Here is a 15,863-nt window from a genome sequence, read left to right on the forward strand (position 1 = left end):
CCGCAATTTGTATTTCCACAAGCCCTGGATGCAATTTACTTTGGGTCTCAGGGTTAGGCACTGTTGTGGGGTCCAGTGGTGTAACAATCACCCCTGCAAGGAATGCAGATGCGCAGGGGGGGGGGGGGTATTGGGTGACCCTGGGGCCCTCGAGCAGAGTTGTCTACTAGAAAGGCACTGTAAAATGCAGTACAGGGAAAAAGTTTATTTTCCCGTCCTGAAAGACTGACCAATAAACATTACTGATATTTTACTATCGGAATCCAGCAGTGGGATATCGCTAATTGTAGCAATATCCTACTAGCGGCAATCCCCTGCTCCCTTTTTTCCAGGCAATTTTTTTTTCTTTTCATGTATGCCGCTGGCCCTTCCCTGCAGTGGTCACCCGCGTCAGGTATTGTCCCTGACATTTTAAGATGAGTTGCCCACCAGAGACCATCCTCCTGGTTAAATTTTAGCAAAAAAAAATTAGATGTTGGCTCCTTATGTGATTGAGTTTGACACCCCTGCGCTGTTAGCACAGTGCACGTTACCAGGATTACACATGCTTTGCCCTTAAAGCACGGAATGCAGCAACTGCTGTACCACAATTGTTGCTAAAGTGTGTTGCACTAACAAGGTAACACATGCCAGTGCCACCATAAGAACCAGTATTATTTATTTTAAGTATCTATATAGGGCTGACATACAGTATTACGCAGGGCTGTACAGAGTATATTGTCTTGTCACTAGCTGTCCCTCAGAGGGGCTCACAATCTAGTCCCTACCATAGTCATATGTCTATGTACTGTATGTATCATAGTCTAGGGCCAATTTAGGGGAAACCAATTAACTTATTTGTAAGTTTTTGGGATATGGGAGGAAACCCACACAGGCAAGGGGAGAACATACAAACTCCTTGCAGATGTTGACTTGGCTGGGATACGAAGCGGGGACACAGCGCTGCAAGGCGAGAGCGCTAACCACTACGCCACCGTGCTGCCATAGATGCCATAGATACCATAAGAACCTGCTTTGTCTATCAGGCCCCAAGTCACATATCATTTAAAGTGGACCCAAATTAAAAATACAAGATTTCAGAAATAAAATCTATTTTCTAAATTATAATGATAAATAGCAGCTTTTTTTCAGCTGCATGATGACAAATATAAAATATTTTATATTTACAGGGTATTGGAGGAACCTCTACCTTCCTTTCATATTGCCGGGACAGAATCTGGCAAACTGGTGAAGTAGATGGTGTCCAGCAATGGAGGAATTGCTAATGGCTGCCACCTGTATAACCCTAGTTATGGAAAGAGAAGGGTGAAAAGCATGCACTGAAATGCTCATAGGCTTGAAGGAGTGTTTATTTATCTTTGTATGTGTCAGAGTGGTGCAACTAAATATTTTGAATTAAAAAATGTTTGATTTGGGTCCACTTTAAAAAACAAGGGCATTAGACTATAACTGTAGTAGGATTAGATTGTGAGCTCCTCTAGGGACAGTCAGTGACATGACTATGTACTCTGTAAAGTGCTGCAGAAGATGTCAGTGAGTCAGGAATTATTACAGAGGATCAATACTTTACAAGCAGGAGGTAAAGAGCCTGGACATTCCATAGGTCACATATGTTCACTTGGCTGGCTGCTGCCAAAAGAGGTAGTTAATTTTTATTTTTAACTTATGGCAATATTTGGAGGAATCTTTTCAACAGTGTTCCACTAAAAATAGGAATTTGCTTCAATATTGGACTGAAGAGCAGCTCCTAGTTTTCGTAGAGGGAATGTCCGAGATACGAAAAAGAAAAAAAAAACTACTACTTACCTGGGGCTTCCTCCAGCCCCAGGCATCCGATGTGTCCCTCGCCCCAGCTCCGCTCCCAGCCGGTGGCCCAGGGATCCCCTCCGGTGCAGATACCGACCTCGTCAAACACTCCGGACCACGTCAGTGCGAGCGGCTCTCGCACAGGCGCAGTAGATGCCGACCTGGCGAGGTCGGTTTGCACCAGAAGGGACCCCCGGGCCACCGGCTGGGAGCGGAACTGTGGCGAGGGCACAGGACGGCTGCCAGGGGCTAGAGGAAGCCCGGGGTAAGTAGATTTATTTTTTTTATACCTCGGACATTACCTTTAAAAGGACAACCGAGGTGACATGTGACATGATGAGATAGACATGGGTATGTACGGTGCCAAGCACACAAAACTAGGCTGTGTTCCGTTTTTTCTTTCTCTGCTTGAAAGAGTTAAACATCAGGTATGGAAGTGACAGTTTCTGTCGGGAACTGGGTCGGACTGGGTCAGACTATAGCATACCCCTCACTGATAAGTAATTACAGCCATAAAACACTTTCCTGTCAGTAAATGGCTTCTGAGAGCAGGAAAGAGAAATAGGGTCAATGGTTCATAGATTTGAGCTCTAGCACACTTCAAGGAAGGTGTCATTGAGCAGAGACAATGCAACAGTAAAAACATAAGGAGGAGGAGGATAGACACAATTGTTTTTCTCATCAGTTTATTTTCACCTCGGATGTCCTTTGACCCCCTGAGCATTAAACCGCTCAGGAGGTTATGTTACATTGTGCCCCAGGATGAATAAATGTGCAGTAATAGCTGCAAAACCTTTAGGTAGCACTAGGCTAGCTAGTAAAAGTGTCCGGCACCCCCCGATCCAGCCAGTTTATACATTACCCAGCCTGGTTCCAGCGATCGGCGCAGCCTCCACGGACAGCTCCGGTCTTCACTATGGGGAGGATCATACATGACGTCATGCGCAGACCCGATCCTCCCCATAGAGAGACCCGAGCTGCGCGGGGAGGCTGCGCGATTACTGGATGCGGGGGAAGGGGGGGGTAATGTATAAACAGGGGATCGCAGGGGATCTGGAGGTGCCAGACACTTTTACTAACTACAACAGAGGAATGCAATTTAACCATCTTAAGACCGCCTAATACCGATTGGTGACAAGTCCTGGGGGAGGAGATTGCAGGGAATCGCGCGCATCGCACACTGCGAATGCAGCTTGCAGGCTGTTAACTGTAAAAAAAAAAATGTTTAAAGAGACTCCGTAACAAAAATTGCATCCTGTTTTTTATCATCCTACAAGTTCCAAAAGCTATTCTAATGTGTTCTGGCTTACTGCAGCACTTTCTACTATAACAGTCTCTGTAATAAATCAATGTATCTTTCCCCTGTCAGACTTGTCGGCCTGTGTCTGGAAGGCTGCCAAGTTCTTCAGTGTTGTGGTTCTGCTATGAACTCCCCTTTATGCACACTGCCTGTGTGTTATTTAGGATTAGAGCAGCTTCTCTCTTCTCTCTCTTATCTTTTACAAGCTGGATAAATCGTCCTCTGAGCTGGCTGGGCTTTCACATACTGAGGCTTTCACATACTGAGGAATGACAAACAAGGGCAAAGCTGTTTGCAGGAAGAAAAGAGCAGCCTGAAACTTCAGTGCATGGGGGAAAGAAACACACAAATGATCTCTTGAGATTCAAAAGGAAGGGTGTATACAGCCTGCTTGTGTATGGATGTATTTTCTATGTGTGGACATACTGTACATCAACCTACTTCCTGTTTTGGTGGCCATTTTGTTTGTTTACAAACAAACTTTTAAAAACTGTTTTTAACCACTTTTAATGCGGCGAGGAGCGGCGAAATTGTGACAGAGGGTAATAGGAGATGTCCCCTAACGCACTGGTATGTTTACTTTTGAGCGATTTTAACAATACAGATTCTCTTTAAACGGTATGTTTATATTTGTACAGCGCTGTGATCTTGTGCACAGCACTGTCCCTTCAAGCGTCTTACTGTGAAATCCCACTCATAGGCTGATGCCGGAGGAGGGGAAGTTATCTGACTTTTTTTGGGGGGGGAGGGGGGGTGGTTAACTTTAGTAATTTTTTTTTCTAAAAAGGCTCTTTGTTTAATTAAAAAATAAACAGCAGCAGCGATCAGAGCCCACCAACAGAAAGCTCTGTTGATGGGCAGAAAAGGAAGGGGGGGGGGGAATTCATTTGAGTGCTAAGTTGTATGGCTCTGCAGCGAGCTGTTAAAGCTGCAGAGCGTCCATTACCGCCGGAGGGTGCCGCTCAGGCCCTGCTGGGCCGATTTTGATCAAATAAAAAGCAGCACACGCAGCCGGCACTTTTACAGCCGCGTGTGCTACCTGATCGCCGCCGCAGCGCGGCGAAAGAGGGTCCCCCCAGCCACCCGAGCCCTGCGCAGCTGGAACAAATAGTTCCGGCCAGCGCTAAGGGCTGGATCGGAGGCGGCTGACGTCAGGACGTCGGCTGACGTCCATGACATCACTCCGCTCGTCGCCATGGCGACGAGGAAAGCCAAACAAGGAAGGCTGCTCATTGCAGCCTTCCTTGTTACTTCTGATTGCCGGAGGCGATCAGAAGAACGCATCCGGAGCGCCCTCTAGCGGGCTTTCATGCAGCCAACTTTCAGTTGGCTGCATGAAATAGTTTTTTTTTTAATAAAAAAAAAACCCTCCCGCAGCCGCCCTGGCAATCTTAATAGAACGCCAGGGTGGTTAAGTGGTTAATATTCATCCATACTGCACATACACCTAAATAAATGACATATTTTGCAGTATTGCAATGCACACAGGTGATGCTTCCTCTTCGCTTCTGAGATGTAACTTGTGACTCACTCAGAATCTTTTCACATGGAAACAAACCTAGGGTGCTCCTGTCACGGACGAGCCGTGAAAAAACGCAATCGCAATCAGTTTTCTGCATTGATTGTGATTAACGGTACAATTCTTTCACCAGCAGGTCCCAGCTAGGTGTTAATTTCTAAGCTGGAAAGAAAACCATTTGCTGCACAAAGCAAAAGTGACCTTTGACTCAGCAGGGGACCAGACCTGCTGGCTCAGCTGGGAGCAGATTGATGTGTTGTATGATTTTTGCCTGTTTAAAAGATACCGTACCTAGGATAGTTAGGGGAGTTATATCATTTGATTTGTGGTGTCTCGCTGAACATTTTGATACCAACATTAAAGTGGATCCGCGATGAAAAAGTAACTATAACAAATAACTTGTCTATATATCTTATCTAAAGTTTAGATAGTTTGCACAGAAAATCTAGCTGCAAACAGTTTTAAAAGTTTATTATTATTTATTGCTTTGATACAATAAGGGCAGCCATGTTCTGTTTGTCACATTGTCACAGGTCTGAGGGCTGGAGATGCTATCAGCTTGCCTCAGTGTGTAAATTCAGTCCCCTCTCCTCCTCCCTCCTCCCCCCTCCCATCTGCCTCTGAAATCAATGGCTAGTAACCTCCTCCTCTTCCTGCACAGACTGAGCTCCCATAAGCCCCTGCTACCTTGGACTGAGTGCCAAAGCTCTCTGAAAAGCTGTGGACGAGGCTTGTTTAGTTTATAGGGAATTAGTATTAAAACAAAAAAAAAAAAGTATTTGGCTTGAGGAATGCCCTATAAACTATATGAAAGGAACACAATTATGCAATGAGTAAAAGTTTTTCTCGGATCCACTTTAACCACTTCACCACTGAGGGGTTTTACCCCTTGAGCACCAGAGCAATTTTCACCTTTCAGCGCTCCTTCCATTCATTCGTCTATAACTTTATCATTACTTATCGCAATTAAATGAACTATATCTTGTTTTTTTCCGCCACCAATTAGGCTTTCTTTAGGTGGGACATTATGCCAAGAATTATTTTATTCTAAATATGTTTTAATGGGAAAATAGGAAAAATGTGGGAAAAAATGCATTATTTTTCAGGTTTCGGCCATTATAGTTTTTAAATAATGCATGCTACTGTAATTAAAACCCATGAAATGTATTTGCCCATTTGTCCCGGTTATAAAACTGTTTAAATTATGTCCCTATCGCAATGTTTGGCGCCAATATTTTATTTGGAAATAAAGGTGCATATTTTTCAGTTTTGCGTCCATCCCTAATTACAAGCCCATAGTTTATAAAGTAACAGTGTTGTACCCTCCTGACATAAATATTTAAAAAGTTCAGTCCCTAAGGTAACTATTTATGTATTTTTTTTAATTGTAAATTTTTTAATCTTTTTTTAATTACAAAAAAAAAAAATGGGGAGTGTGGGAGGTAATGAGTACATTTTTTTGTGTATAAGTAATGTATTTGTATGTGAAAAATGCTTTAGGGTGTAGTTTTACTATTTGGCCACAAGATGGAAACAGTAACTTTTTGTTTAATGCGACCTCCAAGCGTCCTTACGGACAAAAGGGGGAAGTACTAGGAGGCTGGGAAAGTTTTTTTTTCCACAATGATCGCGCTGCTTATCGGAGAAGCAGCGGATCATTGCGGAGCTTAGATCAACGAACGGGAATGGATTTTCCCGTTCATTGATCTCCGGGCGAGTGGCCGGCGGCGTGTTTACAAGCGGAAGTGCGCACTAGAGCGAGCGGGAGCGCGGGCAGCGGCGGGAGCGCGGAAAGTATGGATTTCTCCGTCCCTGGGGGTGAAAGGATGGAAAAAGGGACGGAGAAATTCGTACGGGCGGGGGTAAAGTGGTTAAGGAGCGGCGGTAAGCCACAACCAAGTTATTAAACTTCTCAGTGGCCGAACATTCCAACATATACCTGTCTAGTGTCAATTGTCAAAAGAATTCTCATATTCTGAAGATTATGAATTTGTGATTATTATCTGTGTGCGAGAAGCATGGTCAGGAATATAGAAAATGTCATATTTATTGGGCTTAAGCTTCCCGCCCAAAATGTAATAACACCCAGTCCAGCCCAGGAGTTGACTCTCTAATCCCGCCCTAAAAGCTTGATCAAAGCTTGATCATTTAAAAGGACCAGGCTGGAACTCCACCCCAGTCCTCCATTTTACCATGTTAAGGATTGCATGCTTGAGGACAGAGCTAGCTGCCATTTTGCTTGAACTGTGATCCAGAAATAAAGAACTTTCCATGTGCTCAGATTTTCACACAAAGGGACATATTTCATCTGAACTTAAGTATTTAAAGAGAAACCGTGACCAAGAATTGAACTTCATCCCAATCAATAGCTGATACCCCCTTTTACATGCAAAATCTATTCCTTTTCACAAACAGACCATCAGGGGGCGCTGTATGACTGATATTGTGGTAAAACCCCTCCCACAAGAAACTGAGGACCATGGTACTCCTGGCAGTTTCCTGTCTGTGAACCTTGTTGCATTGTGGGAAATGGCTGTTTACAGCGGTTTCCAACTGCAAAAAAGCAAGCAGCAGCTACATCACCTGCCAGCAGTAAAAATGTCACCATGTGATAAATTTCAGAATGTAAATCAGGGAGAGGAAAGATTTTACAATGGGCAAGCACTGACTAAATCATTTATACATAATAATTGTAACAATGAAGCACTTTTTTATTACATTATTTTCACTGGAGTTCCTCTTTAAGGTAGGAACTTCGGTATTCTATTTCTAATTGAATTATATAGCTTAAAGGGGTTCTTTCACGAAAAAAGTAGGCAGTTAAAAAATGTGACAGATGACAGGTTTTGGGCCAGTCCATCTTTTTAAGGGGGATTCTCAGGGCTTTCTTTGTTTTCAACAGCATTTCCTGAACAACAGTTTAACTGCCAAAATAGCAAGATGCCAGCCGGCCTCCCTAATCACTTGCACACTATTATGTCAGTTAGATTTTGCAACTGTTGTTCAGGAAATGCTGTTGAAAACAAAGAAAGCCCTGAGACTCCCCCTTAAAAAGTTGGACTGGCCCAAAACCTGTCATCTGTCACATTTTTTAACTGCCTACGTTTTTCGCGAAAGAACCCCTTTAAGAAATATAGGCATACATCATCGGGCGTCTCCTACCCCCTCCCAGTGAACCCACCCCTACCCAGGGGAAAGTACACCTGGAAGTCCTCCAGGTTTGCCATCTCCTTTTTTCGGAGCTGCGACCTACCACACCACCAGAAGCAAGGCCGAGTGGGGACAGTACTTCCCCACATGCTGAATGAGTGGTTGCTTCTCATAGCGACCTAATTTTGTGAGTATAATTCTTTACTCATATTCTTTTTCTGGTGTCCCTTTGATAATACACCAGATCGGGCTCCCGGTCTCTCTGTGCTTTCTTTTTGTCTTTCACAAGAACCTGCTATACAAAGCACTTTTTCAAGTGCTTTGCGACTTCCCTATACCTTCCATGGAGGCAAATTGCCCCAAAAATGGTACAGGCAGTGCTTTGCTGTGCGGATCGTAAACGAACCACTCATATGTGAACACACTCATAGGGAATCATTGCACAAGCGCTTTTAGGGCGATTATGAAAATCGCCGGTGCTTAAAAAAAACCGCAAAACGCCCTAGATGTGAACAAGCCCTCATTGTCTCACACGTCCCCCTAGTTTCAAGTCACCATAAATACACATTGCAGCAGTACTAACTAGTAGCAAGGAGATGAAACAAATAAGAAATAGAAAATGTGGTAAAATAAATTGGCCTGGAGCAGTTGCAAGGCTCTAAACAATTTAGCTGCTAAAAAGCCTAGACTCTTATAGCAGCCAATCACAATGCACAAATAGTCATGGGCATTTTTGGTTTGAAAGTCTCACACATATGATGTCATAACTCAGTCACACATGGATGCCCAGTGTATACCAACCTTACTTTACTTTTTAACTTAAAACCAACTTTATTTACAATGGACAGTCCACTAACACAAACAGTGAGACATCTGAACATGCTGCTCAATTTCACACATATGTTTACAGTGAAGAAGGGATCACACTTGAATCCACCGGAAATTGCTACAGTTTTCTTCAGATGATTCTTTGCAGAGGTGTAGCAATAGGGGGTCCAGAGGTTGCAACCGCATCGGGGCCCTTGTGCCAGAGGGGCCCCGAGGAGCCTTTCCTCAACTGCAGTATTAGCTTTCTATTGGACCTGTGCTGATAATATTAACTTCTATAGATACTTTGAACAGTGGTAATCATTAACAAACTGTTCCCCATCCTCTTCTTGCACCTCTGACACTGTAGTTGCCATTGGCAGGTTTTGGTGCATCATATCAATTGTTATGTATAGAGTGCTTGGGGGGGCCCCAATGTAAAACTTGCTTCGGGGCCCACAGCTCCTTAGCTACGCCACTGATTCTTTGCGTTTTACAGCAGCTGTCTGTCAGCAATAGGAATTGAACTGGCTGCGTGAAGAAAAGCAACAAAGCCGGTATTTTTCGTGCACATGGAAAAACTCACATTCTAACACTTGACCAAATTTGAATACAACTTGCATTTTATTCATATATTGCAAATATAAATCTAACAGTAAAGTGCCCTTATTCCGAGTGTAAAATTAAGATACAATCAGTGTAATGAGGCAAACACATAAAATTGCATACAACGTGCATTAGTCAAACATTTGCAAACAACTTGCATTATGCATATTGCAAATATAAATGTAATAATAAAGTGCCCTTATTCTAAGTGTTAAAGGAACAATCAATCAATGTTATGAAGCAAAAGCATAAGCTTGCATACAACGTGCAATATTCGTACATTTGCATACAGCTTGTATTATGCATATATTGCAAATATACTGTAAATCTATTACTGAGCTCCCTCATTTTTAGTGTTACATTAACATATAATTACTGTAATCAACCAAAAACATTAACTTGCATACATCTTTTGCACAAACTTGCATTATGTATATATTGCAGTTATAAATCTAACATTAAAGTGCCTGCATTCTGAAGTGTTCGTCATATAATCTGATATGTGTAACTAATGATCTCATTACTCACATATATTCACATTGAGGGTAGGAACTCACTAGGCAGTGTGTCAATGGGCCACATGAAAAGACACACATGTTTGCGTTCTGCTATGTGCATTTTTTGCAACACTGGTCTTGCCGCATATTTTTCCAAAATGCATCTAAAGCGCACATAATGAAAGTCAATGGTGACGCAGAGGTATTGCGTTTTAGTGCATTTTTTAATGCGTTTTGTATGCTTTTTTAATGCGTTTTGTATGCTTTTTTATGCATTTAAAAAATACAAGTTGAACCACTTAAAGAGACACTAAAGCGAAAAAAAAATATGATATAATGAATTGGTTGTGTACTATGAATGATTACTAGAAGTTTAGCAGCAAAGAAAATATTATCATATTTTTATTTTCAGGTATATATTGTTTTTTCTAACGTTGAACAATTCTATAATATGTGCAGATTACACAACACTCAGCATTCAAAATGATTCTTTCAGAGCAGTCTGTGAACTAATGACCTCTCCTCTGGCAGAGAAAAAGTAATTAGTTCAATAACACTTGAGATAATAAAAGTCAGATAACAGCCCTCTCCACGACTTTGAAAGTCGTAGAGCTTAATTGCTTTTTTGCATAGAGATAACAACTGGAGTTTCTTAACTCTTCCTGTTCTGGAAACAATTAGACTGATGTATCTGATCTTAATGTTTTATTTCTTAGCTGTACTACACATACAAATCATAATATCATCATTTTTTTTTCGCTTCAGTGTCTCTTTAAGGACCAGGGGATTTTTGGATGATCTGTGCTGCGTGGGCTCTCCAGCCCGCAGCACAGATCGGGTAAAAGGCAGTGCAATCAGACTCCCCCCCCCCTTTTCCCCACTAGGGGGCTGTCCTGCTGGGGGGGTCTGATCGCTGCCGCTCCTTGTGGCCTTTCGGGGGGGGGGCTCCTCAAAGCCCCCCTCCGCAGCAATTTTCCTACCTCCCTCTCCTTCCCTCCCTCTCGCTCAGGCTATGGGCGGCACAGGACCGCGATCCGTCCTGCGCCGCCTCTAATAGGCTTTAGCCTATCAGATGCCGGCGATCCCCAGCCAATCAGAGGCCGGGGATCGCCAATCTCCTTTACTACATTGATGTAAACAGCAGGGATTTCTTCCCCGCGTGTTTACAATTAGCCTGCGAGCTGCGATCGGAGGCTCGCAGGCTTTTCACGGAGACACCCTCTGTGAACTGACATGGAACCCATGGAAACACCACTTCGACCTGCCGACGCCTATCGGTGTTAGGCGGTCGTTAAGTGGTTAATGATGTATTTCTGCTTCCTGTTGACTTCCTAGTGATTTGCATAAAACACATTAAAAATGCATGCAAAACGCATACAAAACACATATGCAATGTATATATGCGAACTGCAAACGCATGAAAACGCACGCAAAACACAAGAAAAAAACATGTGCGGGGAAAAACGCAAACCACAAACGCACACAAAGTGTACGGAAAACACACAAACAACGAATATGCAGAAAATCGCTGCCTTTCTCGTGCTGCCTACTGTGTTCCTACCCTGAAGCTTAGTCATGCACATGTCCAACCGCAGTAATTAGTGCGAGGGCCAATGTCAGGAGGTGGGCACAGGATATTATATTACATACCAACACAGATTGACATAGATAAATATATATATATAGGGCAAGGAGAGATCTGCTACTGATACATAACATTTTTTACAGAGCAGCATTAGAGCCATCCTAATAAATTCACAAAATAATAAAGAAAACATTAAAAAATAATTTTGTGAGTAATTATCTGCACACACAAGTATGGTCTGCATATGGGCGGTGCTACACTGGGGCACTGCCCCCCCCCCCCCCCCCCTGAGAATCACTGTGTCCCCCTGAGTGTTTCCCCCCTGCTCATAAATATACAGTTTCCAGGCTCCAGTAGTGTACAGTGAACAGACTAGGGTCTGTAAAAAAAAAACTCTCCAAAATATGTGCAAACAGATAAATAAGGAGTAGGTTTTTTTTCCAGAGTAAAATGAACCATAAATTACTTTTCTCCGATGTTGCTGTCACTTACAGTAGGTAGTACAAATCTGACAGAAGCTACAGGTTTTGGACTAGTCCATCTCTTCATAGGGGATTCTCAGCAAGGCTTTTATTCTTTATTAACCTCCTTAGCGGTAACCCCGAGCTGAGCTCGGGGTAAGCCGCCGCGGAGGATATCTCAGCCCCTGGTGGGGAGATTTCTGTTCTGAAAAGTGCTGTACACGCAGCTAGCACTTTGCTAGCTGCGCGTCCAGCTCGATCGCCGCCGCTCTGCGGCGATCGTCCGCACGCAGCGGCGGAAGAGGCCCCCCCCCCCGCCAGAGCCCTGCGCAGCCCGGACCAATCATCCCGGGCAGCGCAAAGGGCTGGATCGGATGGGTCTGACGTCAGGACGTCGGCTGACGTCCATGACGTCATTCCGATCGTAGCCATGGCGACAGGAGAAGCCAAACAGGAGATCGCGTTCTATACGCAATCTCCTGTTTACTTTTGTTGCCGGCGGCGATCGGACTAGAGGGACACATGCGCCCTCTAGTCGTGTTTTATGTAGCTACCACTCAGGTAAGGAGGTTAAGATATTCCCTAAAAAGGATTTAAACAATGATGCTGACCAGCTTTCCCTACTCGCTACACAGTTTTCTGGCAGTTGGACAGAGCAACTGCCATTCACTAAGTGCTTTTGAAAATAAATAAATCCCTGAGAATCTCCTATGAAGAGATGGACTAGTCCAAATCCTGTCACTTCTGTCAGATTTCTACTACCTACTGTAAGTTACAGCAACATAGGAGAAAAGTAATTAATGGCTCATTTTACTCTGGAAAAAAAACGTACTTCTTATTTGTATATGTTTGCACATATTTTAAATTTTACAATTTTTCGCCATAGTGCCCCTTTAAGTAAACCAAGGGTCTTATCTATCTTCTATCTATATCTATATATATATAAAATCGGATGTACAGGATCTTCTCAAAAAATTAGCATATTGTGATAAAGTTCATTATTTTCTGTAATGTACTGGATGGTGTACTGGTTAAGGGCTCTGCCTCTGACATGGGAGACCAAGGTTCGAATCTTGGCTCTGCCTGTTCAGTAAGCCAGTAATTCAGTAAGGAGTTCATTGGGCAAGACTCCCTAACACTGCTACTGCCTACTGAGTGCGCTCTAGTGGCTGCCTCGCAAGCGCTTTGAGTCCGACAGGAGAAAGGCGCTATACAAATACTGCCATTATTATTATTATTATTATAAACATTAGACTTTTATATATTTTAGATTCATTACACTACAACTGAAGTAGTTCAAGCCTTTTATTGTTTTAATATTGATGATTTTGGCATACAGCTCATGAAAACTCAAAATTCCTATCTCAAAAAATTAGCATATTTCATCCGACCAATAAAAGAAAAGTGTTTTTAAAACAAAAAAAAGTCAACTTTCAAATAATTATGTTCAGTTATGCACTCAATACTTGGTCGGGAATCCTTTTGCAGAAATGATTGCTTCAATGCGGTGTGGCATGGAGGCAATCAGCCTGTGGCACTGCTCAGGTGTTATGGAGGCCCAGGATGCTTCGATAGCGGCCATAAGCTCATCCAGAGTGTTGGGTCTTGCGTCTCTCAACTTTCTTTTCACAATATCCCACAGATTCTCTATGGGGTTTAGGTCAGGAGAGTTGGCAGGCCAATTGAGCACAGTGATACCATGGTCAGTAAACCATTTACCAGTGGTTTTGGCACTGTGAGCAGGTGCCAGGTCGTGCTGAAAAATGAAATCTTCATCTCCATAAAGCTTTTCAGCAGATGGAAGCATGAAGTGCTCCAAAGTCTCCTGATAGCTAGCTGCATTGACCCTGCCCTTGATAAAACACAGTGGACCAACACCAGCAGCTGACATGGCACCCCAGACCATCACTGGCTGTGGATACTTGACACTGGACTTCAGGCATTTTGGCATTTCCCTCTCCCCAGTCTTCCTCCAGACTCTGGCACCTTGATTTCCGAATGACATGTAAAAGTTGCTTTCATCCGAAAAAAGTACTTTGGACCACTGAGCAACAGTCCAGTGCTGCTTCTCTGTAGCCCAGGTCAGGCGCCTCTGCCGCTGTTTCTGGTTCAAAAGTACCTCCATAACACCTGAGCAGTGCCACAGGCTGATTGCCTCCATGCCACGCCGCATTGAAGCAGTCATTTCTGCAAAAGGATTCCCGACCAAGTATTGAGTGCGTAACTGAACATAATTATTTGAAGGTTGACTTTTTTTGTTTTAAAAACACTTTTCTTTTATTGGTCGGATGAAATATGCTAATTTTTTGAGATAGGAATTTTGAGTTTTCATGAGCTGTATGCCAAAATCATCAATATTAAAACAATAAAAGGCTTGAACTACTTCAGTTGTAGTGTAATGAATCTAAAATATATGAAAGTCTAATGTTTATAAGTACATTACAGAAAATAATGAACTTTATCACAATATGCTAATTTTTTGAGAAGATCCTGTATGTGTGTGTATGTGTGTGTATATGTGTGTATGTGCCGCGATCACGCGAAAACCCCTTGACCGATTTGAACGAAACTTGGTATACAGATCCCTTACTACCTGGGATGATATGTTCTGGGGGTCTCGCAGCCCCCCTGCACACCTGGGCAGAGCTAAAAACAGCAAATCAGATTTCACGCATTCAAGTCAATGGAAATAATGTAAAAGGCTGCCATTCTCACAGTAATCAAGCCAGAGTCTCCACACTTGGCACAGTTGGTCACTTGGTGACCGAGGTTACAAATCCAGGAAAAACGGGCGGAGCATAAAACAGCCAATCAAAATTCAGCCATTCATTTTAAATGGGAAGATGTAAACTGCAGCCATTCTAGACTGTTAATCGCAGGGTTCTCAAACTTGTCACACTTGGTCAATGGGTGAATGAGATTGAGATTTAGGAAAGTGGGTGGAGCCTACAACAGCCAATCAAAATTCACCTATTGCGCTATTGCGTTTAAAGGGGAATATTTAAACTGCTGCCATTCTTACACTGTTTATGGCAGAGGCTTCAGACTTGCTGCAGTCAGTCATTGGGTGATTGGTGTCCAAATTCACTTAAGGGGCGGTGCCACAAACAGCCAATCAGATTTCTTTGCTGGATAAACTGCTTCCATTCACACATTTTTGATGCCAGGAACCTGAAAGCTCACAAAATTGGTCATTGAGTGACTGTGTGACAAGGTTACACAAAGTGGGCGGAGCCAAAAACAAATTTTACTGGGAAAATATAAACTGCAGCCATTCTTACACTGTTAATGGCAGGGTTGTCAAACTTTGCACAGTTGGTCATTGGGTGAATGAGATTAAGATTTTGGAAAGTGGGTGGAGCCTACAACAGCCAATCAAAATTCAACTTTTGATTTTCAAAGGGAATATTTAAACTGCTACCATTCTTATACTGTTAATAGCAGATGCCTCAAACCTTGTACAGTTGGTCACTGGGGTTCAAATTCAGAAAGGGGCGGAGCCACAAACAGCCAATCAGATATACAAAGTATTGATACCAAGGACCCGAAAGCTGATAAACTTGGTAATTGAGTGACTATATGTCAAGGTTACAAAAAGTGAGCGGTGCCAGAAACTTAATTTTTTACATGGCAGGGTTCCCAAACTTGACACAATTGGCCACGGGGTGCCTGGGATTATTATTCAGAAATGTGGGTGGAGCCTACAACAGCCAATCAAAATTCACCTATTGATTTTCATGGGGAATATTTACATCGCTACCATTCTTACACTGTTAATGGCAGAGGCCTCAAACCTGATACAGTCAGTAATTGGGTGACTGGGGACCAAATTCACTAAAGGGGGTGGAGCCACACACAGCCAATCATATTTGTTAGATTGATTTCAGCCATTCTGTTATTGGCAGGGTTCTCAAACTTGACACAGTTGGCCACTGGGTGACTAGGATTAATATTCAGGAAAGTGGGTGGAGCGTACAGCAGCCAATCAAAATTCATCTTTTGATTTTCAAGGGAAATATTTACATTGCTGCAATTCTTGCACTGGTAATGGCACAGATTATTATACAGATAAGTGGGTGGGGCCTAAAAAAGCCAATCAAAATTCACCAGTTGATTTTCAAGGGGAATATTA

The 15,863-nt window shown here is 43.0% G+C and overlaps 1 protein-coding gene across 1 annotated transcript in view; it reads right to left on the minus strand.

Moving 5' to 3' along the window:
• LOC137560605 (acyl-coenzyme A amino acid N-acyltransferase 2-like) overlaps positions 1–14,490 on the minus strand; it is a 62,053-nt gene extending 47,563 nt beyond the window's left edge. The window contains exon 1 of the mRNA XM_068271877.1: positions 14,447–14,490. The gene's annotated coding sequence lies outside the window, so the exon portion shown is untranslated. The remainder of the gene's footprint in view (positions 1–14,446) is intronic.
• Between the last annotated feature and the right edge of the window lie 1,373 nt (positions 14,491–15,863).

The sequence above is a fragment of the Hyperolius riggenbachi genome, chromosome 1 (assembly GCF_040937935.1).
Source record: "Hyperolius riggenbachi isolate aHypRig1 chromosome 1, aHypRig1.pri, whole genome shotgun sequence".
NCBI lineage: Eukaryota > Metazoa > Chordata > Amphibia > Anura > Hyperoliidae > Hyperolius > Hyperolius riggenbachi.